Raw genomic sequence first — 9,687 nt, forward strand, 5'->3', positions numbered from 1 at the left:
TAAATGGCTCAATCATTTGATTCGTAAATTCAATCATCCGATTCACTGTTTCAATTATTTGACTCACTGATTTGATTATTTGATTCACTGTTTCAATCATTTGATTCACTGATTTGCTCATTGGAGTAATGAATTCAATAATTGGATTCAGTGATTCCATCATTTGATTCACTTATTTGCTCATTTGAGCAAATGGCTCAATCATTTGATTCGTAAAATCAATCATCCGATTCACTGTTTCAATCATTTGACTCACTGATTTGATTATTTGATTCACTGTTTCAATCATTTGACTCACTGATTTGATTATTTGATTCACTGTTTCAATCATTTGATTCACTGATTTGCTCATTGGATTAATGAATTCAATAACTGGATTCAGTGATTCCATCATTTGATTCACTTATTTGCTCATTTGAGTAAATGGCTCAATCATTTAATTCACAAATTCAATCATCTGATTCACTGTTTTAATCATTTGACTCACTGATTTGCTCATTTGATTCACTGATTTGCTCATTGGAGTAATGAATTCAATAATTGGATTCAGTGATTCCATCATTTGATTCACTTATTTGCTCATTTGAGCAAATGGCTCAATCATTTGATTCGTAAAATCAATCATCCGATTCACTGTTTCAATCATTTGACTCACTGATTTGATTATTTGATTCACTGATTTGCTCATTGGAGTAATGAATTCAATAATTGGATTCAGTGATTCCATCATTTGATTCACTTATTTGCTCATTTGAGCAAATGGCTCAATCATTTGATTCGTAAAATCAATCATCCGATTCACTGTTTCAATCATTTGACTCACTGATTTGATTATTTGATTCACTGTTTCAATCATTTCATTCACTTATTTACTCATCTAAGTAACTGATTCAATTATTTGATTCATAAATTCAATCATCCGATTCACAGATTCAACTATTTGACTCACGAATTCAATCATCAATTTGTAAAACTCAACTATCAAAGCATTTCAAAGTAACTCAAAACTATTTAAAGCATCTTCAAATCACATTTCAGAGCCAAAAATAAAACAAAACCCGGGTATTAGTTGAGCTATCTTGATAAGCATTAACGCGACACAAGAACAATGCATCTACACTTTCATACATATGTAACAAAACGGGCCTAATTAGCTGTGAAATGAGTGTCGCTCTTGCCGCTCTGTTATATAAGATCATTCACATGCACTACATGCGTTATCCGTGCGGACGGCCATTCTTCTTACTTCCTTCACAAGCGAACACATCCTACATTCATCAGACTCCACAGTGACTCACTGCTATTTCTCATCCTCTTAGGGCCTGAAAAACACACACGCACGAGCACACGCACACGCACACATTCAGGGTCTCACAATAGAGTCTACTTAATTGTTTTCTTACTAAGAGGCAAATTAATTTTCGGGATGTACATCTAATCGCAGCATAGGGAGGGGAGGTAATTTGTTAATGGAACAGAGAGAAAATGGCAGGCCGGCCTCTCTCGCTCGCTCCCTCACGCTGATAAATGACAGAAATCTCCTCACGCACCCATGTCAGTCTTTTGAAGAGAGTCGGGGGGAACTAAAGTGGGTTAAAAAAACACAGTCATTACATATATTTTGCTGTCAGAGCCAAGCAACGAGCGAGAGAGAGGCAGAGGAGAAGCGAAGCCGTATCGCTTTGTTCACCCGGCGGATTCGATAACCCACAGACTTCATTTAATCACTATCTCGCTGTTCCCCCTGAGGTCCTCTCCGCCTCCTCCGGGACCGTTCTGCCTCTGTTTAAGCGCTTTTAATTACGCTTTAACTACAGCCTAATCGCACTAACTTTGTCCTGACGAAGCACTTACAAAAATATCCCCGCCCCACCTCTTAACCGGCCACCAATATAGAAACCCCAGCAGCACAACCGCCGGATCGTCAATCAATCTCCTGTACAATCAGAAACAGATCAACATAGCACAAAAGCATACTAAATATCAACTAATCTGCTGATTCAGATATCTTAATTGATGTGACATCTGCGTAATGCTATCTAACATTAATCAAAACACAAACCGACAGGAACAAAAATAAGTAAAAATAACGTATAGATTTTAATCTGTTTCAGTGTTGTTTTTGAGTAATTGTTATCTTAATTAGTTTCTAAATCTAAAGCGATGTATACGAATTGAGAAATCCATATCAGGGACGTTTCATTTAGTTTATTTGAACTTTTTTAATAGGAGTTTGCTTAATAACGTGGAATCAGTTGAAGGTTTGGGGTCAGCAAGAAGAAATTAATATTTTTGTTATACTGAGCAAGGATGGATTACATTGATCAAATAAATGCTGTTCTTTTGAACTTTTTACTCATCAAATAATTCTCAAACAGTTTCCACAAAAACATGAAGCAGCACAACTGTTTTCTGAAAGGAATGATTTCTGAAGGATCGTGTGACACTGAAGACTGGAGTAATGATGCTGAAAATTCAGCTTTGTATCACAGGAATAAATTACATTTTAACATGTATTCACATAGTAAACTGTTTTTTTTAAATCATAATATATTTTACTGTTTTACTGTTTTATACATTAAATAAATTCATCCTTTGGTGAGCATAAGAGACTTCTTTCAAAAACTGTTTCTGAAGGATCGTGTGACACTGAAGACTGGAGTAATGATGCTAAATATTCAGCTTTGATCACAGGAATAAATTACAATTTAACATATTTCCACACAGAAATCAGCTATTTTTAATTCATAATATATATTTACTGTTTTAACTGTATTATATGTTAAATAAATGCATGCTTTGGTGAGCATAACATACTTCTTTAAAGAATTTCTGAAGGACCATGTGACACTAAAGACTGGAGTGATGATGCTGAAAATTCAGCTTTGCATCACAGGAATAAATTACACTTGAAAATGTATTCACATATTAAACAGTTGTTTTAATTCATAATATATTTTACCATTTTTACTGTATTATACATTAAATAAATGCATGCTTTGGTGAGCATAAGAGACTTCTTTAAAAAACGATTTCTGAAGGATCATGTGACACTGAAGACTGGTGTAACGATGCTGAAAATTCAGCTTTGATCACAGGAATAAATTGCACTTTAACATGCATTCACATAGTAAACTGTTATTTTAAATCATAATATATTTTACTGTTTTTACTGTGTTTTAAATCAAATAAATACAACTTTGATGAGCATAAGCGACTTCTTTCAAGAACAATTGCTGTATCATGTGACACTGAAGACTGGAGTAATGATGCTGAAAATTCAGCTTTGATCACAGGAATAAATTATATTTTACATTATATCTAAATAGAAAACATTTATTTGAAATTGTAAAAATATTTCAAAATATTACTGTTTTTACTGTATTTTTTATAAAATAAACACAGTCTCTGTGAGTATAAGAGATGTCTTTCATAAACATTGCACCAAACGGCAATTTACTAGCTTTTGAAGTGGTAAAGTCAAATCGATTTCTCTTGAATTGGTAATAATTGTCATAAATAGAATATTGCACACAAGTTGCATGGAATATGTCAGGAGTGATGTTTTAAAGCTAAAAACCTCAACTTACCTACAACTTTTCTTTTGCTGCCTTGCCAGCGCTGCTGCTTCATACAAGAAATGCAAATCTTGTTCCAGCAGCTATTTAACTAACAAAGCACTTATGAAAACAGCCACGCCCAACCTGCTAACCATCCTGAATATATATCAGCTGCTGGAACAGATACTGAACACACACACACACACACAGGAGCGCTGCTCAGCGAGCTCTAATGGTCTATTGTGTTAGCTGTAATAGCAAGGCCAGATCCAGCAAGTGAAGAAGTGCCTTCCTCAAAGTCGTCATGGAGACAGAGGCGCCGGCGTTCGGCTAAAATACTAAAAGTCTGAGAAAAAGCCCAGAGATATGGCCTCTCCCACACATTTCTCCCATTATATCTAACTTTGTGTGAACTCGTGTCACTGAAAAAAATGAACGACCATTTTGTGTAGTTGTCTTTTTGTGCAGTTGTGTTTTCTCAGCAAACCCAGTCAAATGCATGTTTGGACGTCAGATGTGATTTGCTGCAACCTGGAATTAATACTGCACATCTTCAAAAAACAGATAGTACGGTGCCCGCCAGGGGACACCTTCGGTTCACTTATGTTTGTCGTGGCCACGAGATATTAATTCGTGGGAACATGATATTATGTTGTGGCCACGAGATATTAATTCGTGGGAACGTCATATTAACTCGTGGGAACGTGATATTATGTCGTGGCCACGAGATCATTTTGTCGAGGTAACGACATCCTTATGTCGTGGCCACAAGATGCGATGATGAGGGAACGAGATCCATTTCTCGTGGCCACGACTTCTTATGTTGAGGAAACAACATGCATTTCTCGTGGGCACGAGTTTTAATGCATAAACAAACCTGCGTGACCATAGTAACCCTGGATTAGCCTATCAGAGATAGGTTTATTAATATTTAATTTTTAATTAAGAAATTATTATATTAATTGTTACAGAAATTAATACAATATTAAATTATTATTAACAATGGGCGATGCTGTATATGCGAATGCTGATGCTGTCTGTGCGCGATGTAGACATGTATGCATCCCACAGTCTTATTATCTCCTCTTTCCGTAATATTTGTAGGCTATTATTAGTTTATATTCGTTATTTTCCCCTTCATTTCGATCTCTTTACTTATACGTTCTGAATGTAGGTTCTATACCTGGAATTTTTACTGGAATGCAGTTCAAAGGCTGAATTGAACATATATTGTATTTTATTTAGTCTAATTAATAGACAAATATATTTTATTTAGTCTAATTAATAGACAAATATAGTGTTTCAGTGAGAGTAAATTATTCATGTAGTTTCATCTGGAAATCATTTATCGTCACACCGTAAAATAGGCCTACATGACATTTCTATTAACTGATCGTCTTTTTTCCGTATTTGTATTATTATTATCGTCATCATTATTATAATAATAATTATTATTGTATATATTTTTATTTTCATTTATATTCGTTTCACTACGTGAATGATTCATTCGTCAGTGAACAGTATAGTATTATATAGTCTAGTATAGACGAAACAAAATAAAAATATGTTCAATTCAACCTTTAAACTACATTCCAGTCAAAATCAGTCATGTCATTTCCATATACGTTAAGTAAAGAGATGAAAATGAAGGGGGAAACGAATATAAACGAAAATAAATAAATATATAGGCCTACAATAATGGGCTAATTATAATAATTAATAATAATAGAAATTATTAAAAATAAAAATAAAATAAAATAGGCCTATTTTACGGTGTGACGATAAATGATTTCCAAATGAAACTACGTGAATAATTCACTCTTCACTGAAACACTATATTTGTCTATTAATTAGACTAAATAAAATACAATATATGTTAAATTCAGCCTTTGAACTGAAAAAATCCCAGTCATAGAACCTACATTCAGAACGTTAAGGAGATCGAAATGAAGGGGGAAATAACGAATATAAACGAATAATAAAAATATTACGGAAAGAGGAGGATCAGTTAATGGACAAGACTGTGGGATAAAATGTTTCCTGTAGGGCTATTTTATTTGATGTACTTTATGTAATATTTATTCATGATAAACTTTTGAATATACTGTCTACATCGCACACAGACAGCATTGGCATATAGCCTACAGCATCGCCCATTGTTAATATAATAATTTAATATTGTATTAATTTCTGTAACAATTAATATAATAATTTCTTAATTAAAAATTAAATATGAATAAACCTATCTCTGATAATCCTGGGTTACTATGGTCACGCAGGTTTGTTTATGCATTAAAACTCGTGCCCACGAGAAATGCATGTTGTTTCCTCAACATAAGAAGTTGTGGCCACGAGAAATGGATCTCGTTCCCTCATCATCGCATCTTGTGGCCACGACATAAGGATGCCGTTACCTCGACAAAATGATCTCGTGGCCACGACATAATATCACGTTCCCACGAGTTAATATGACGTTCCCACGAATTAATATCTCGTGGCCACAACATAATATCATGTTCCCACGAGTTTATATGTCGTGGCCACGACAAACATAAGTGAACCGAAGGTGTCCCCTGGCGGGCACCGTAAGATAGATATGCTGTGGATATAGAAATTACAAAAGGTTGCATGCAAGGTCGTGCATTACAGTTATTTTGCAGCAACACTTAACAATCAGGTTTCATTTGTTAACTAAGTACAGTGCCTTGCAAAAGTATTCATTTTTTTCACATTTTGTTTTGTTGCAGCATTATGTTAAACTGCTTTAAATTACTTTTTTTTCCACATCAATCTACATCTCCTACACCATAATGACAAAGCACAAAGTTGTTTGTAACAACTTTGCAAATTTATTAGAAATAAAAAAACTGAAAAGATCCCATTGCATAAGTATTCATACCCTTTTCTGGGACACTCGAAATCTAGCTCAGGAGCATTCATATTGCTTCTAGATGTTCCTACACTTGGAGTGGAGTTAAACTGTGGCAAATTCATTTGAATGAGTCTGATTTAGAAAAGCACACACCTCTCAGAAAAGGTCTAACAGCTGAAAATGCATATCAGAGCAAAAACCAAGGGGTCAAGATAACTGCCTGTAGAGCTCAGTGACAGACTTGCGTTAAGACAATGATCTAGGGAAGAGTTCAGAACAAAATCTGCTGCACTGAAGGTTGACAGAAGCATTATCCATAATGGAAGACGACTGGAACAACTAGGACTCTAGAAAATGTCTGCCAGCCCCCATCCAAGCTGACAGAGATGGAGAGGTGAAAAGGTGAGGCAAAGAATGGCAGATAACTGCCAAATGCAGATGTGCAAAGCTTGTCACATCAGACCCAAAAAGACTTGAGGCTGTAAAGGTGCTTCAACTATGTAGATAAGGGTATGAATACTTATGCAATGTACTTATTTCAGTGTTTTATTTTTAATAAATTAGTAAAATTTGCAAATCAGGTTTTTGCTCTGTCATTATTATGGTGTATGGAGTGTAAACTGATGTGGGGAAAAACTCATTTAAATCAGTTTAACATAATGCTGCAACAAAACATGAAAAAAAAATGAAGGCGCTGTACATAAACTAACAATGAAAAATACTTCTTGCATCACAAGAATAAATTACATTTTACTATATATTCAAATATGAAACACATTTTAAATTGCAATAACATTTCATAATATTACAGTTTTTTATGGTATTTTTTTATAAAATGAATGCAAAATGAAATCTATAAAATAAATGAAATCAATAAAATATAAAAATAAACAACAACAGGTTGCATGCATTAAAGTTATTTTGCAGCAACACTTTACAATAATGTTTCATTTGTTAAGTATATATATAAAATAACAATGAAAAATGCTTCTTGCATCACAAGAATAAATTGCATTTTACAATATATTCTAATATGAAACACTTATTTTAAACTGCAATAATATTTCATAATATTACAGTTTTTACAGTATTTTGTAGTAAAATCAATGTAAAATAAAATCTATAAAATCTATAAACATAAAAATAAACAACAACAGGTTGCACGCAAGGTTGTGCATTACAGCTTTTTTCCAGCAACACTTAACAATAAGGTTTCATTTGTTAACTTAGTATTTAAACTAACAATGAAAAATACTTCTTGCATCATAAGAATAAATGACTTTTTACAATATATTCTAATATGAAACTCTTATTTTAAATTGCAATAATATTTCATACTATTACTGTTTTTTTACAGTATTTTTAAAATAAAATTAATGTAAAATAAAATATATAAATGCATTTACTATTATTTATTAAGTATGTATTAAGAGTTTTTTTAACCATAATATGTTTTCTTTTACTATTTGAAATATTTATTTTATATTTAAATGTAAATTCAAATATGTATTTACTTATATTACAATATATTATACAATATATCTTAATTTTGTTCACAGTAAGTTTCCTCACTATTTCAAAATTTTAATAACATTTAACATATGAAATTTACAGTTTTAGAAGTGAAAAAGTATTTTTAGTCAACAGTGAAAAACCATAAACTATTTTATATACTCTCATATTACTCTTTTTTTTTTCAAATCAGTCATGTACATTCAGGTTTTACATTGCTTATGTTTTTATTTTGTAAAATTATTGTTGTTGCTGCATTATTTTAGTTTGTATTTTAGTGTGTTATCATGATGCTGTTTTGTAGTTGTGTTAAAGAATATACATTTTTCTATTGAACATTTTATCTGTATAACCGAAAATTTTGGGGCAATAATTTTTTTCTGGAAACAAATGGACCTCAGATAATATGAACTAAAAGAAAAATAAAATAATAATAATAATAATAATAATAATAATAATAATAAAAAAAGAAAATAAATAAATAAAATTAAAAATAAAATAAATAAACAAACGAATGAATTAATTAATTAATTAATAAAAAAGTGCATGTTTATTAAAAAACATTAACAAAGATGAATAAATATCGTATCTCATTGCTAGATGATATCAGTTAATTGATGTTAACTAAAGGGACCTTGTAAATTTTTACCCATCTCATCATTTGCAAATGTCTTATGGAAAGAAAGGAATCTGCATTCAGTGACTGTGTGAGTTTCTTTATTCCATGCATATCTGCCATTCTCAAAGAGAAACAAATAACCTTCTGATGCATGTAATGCCTGCAATTTACATGAGGAACACGTCGCCAGAGAAATCTGAGGAAAGGACACACTTGTGAAACAACAAACAAAATAAAAAAAGTGAGAAACAACATCCAGCGTTTAAGTCGACGTGAAATCATTAATGAGCTTATTTACTTCTAATGCATTTCTAATGCATGTTCCTCGTCTTATTTTGAGCGATTCATCACTGTATGTTATTATAAAGGAAATCAGATAACATTCAGGTCGGAATCACTTTAATCCAAGTCCAATATTATTTCTTGTTTGACTCTAAAATGCATCAGATTTAGATTAGTTTTTGTTGTTATTCAATTGCAGCACTGCACACAGATCACACAAACAGACATGCGTGAAAAGTGTGTGTGATTTAGAAGTGATTTGCAAGCTCTTATGCTTTACTACAGATAAGTGGCAGTAAGTATTGTGCTGCACTTTTTTACATTTTAATCTAATATTTACATTTTATTTCGTATTTATTGTCAATTTTAGTAATATTTATAAACACTATTATAGTACTTATAAATATTTAGAATTTGCTTTTATTTTTTAATTTTCAGTTTTAATTTTATGTTCTTTAGTCATGTCTATTTTTGATTTAAGGCAACACTTAATTTTCATTTATTTATTTTTTTTAAGTTTACATTTTTTAATCTAATATGTATATGGTATTATTTTGCAGTAGGTTATTCATTTATAATTAACAGTTTGAAATTTTTATTTTACTAATTTTATGTGATTTTGTGATTTCTATTTAAGGCAACACTTAATTTTAATTTTTAAGTTTAATTTTTTTTAAGTTTACATTTTTAATCTAATATTTATAGTTTATTATTTTGCAGTAGGTTTATATATATATATATATATATATATATATATATATATATATATATATATATATATATATATATATATTATATATATATATATATATATATATATATATATATATATATATATATAT

This window comes from Garra rufa, chromosome 12 (genome assembly GCF_049309525.1).
Source record: "Garra rufa chromosome 12, GarRuf1.0, whole genome shotgun sequence".
Lineage (NCBI taxonomy): Eukaryota > Metazoa > Chordata > Actinopteri > Cypriniformes > Cyprinidae > Garra > Garra rufa.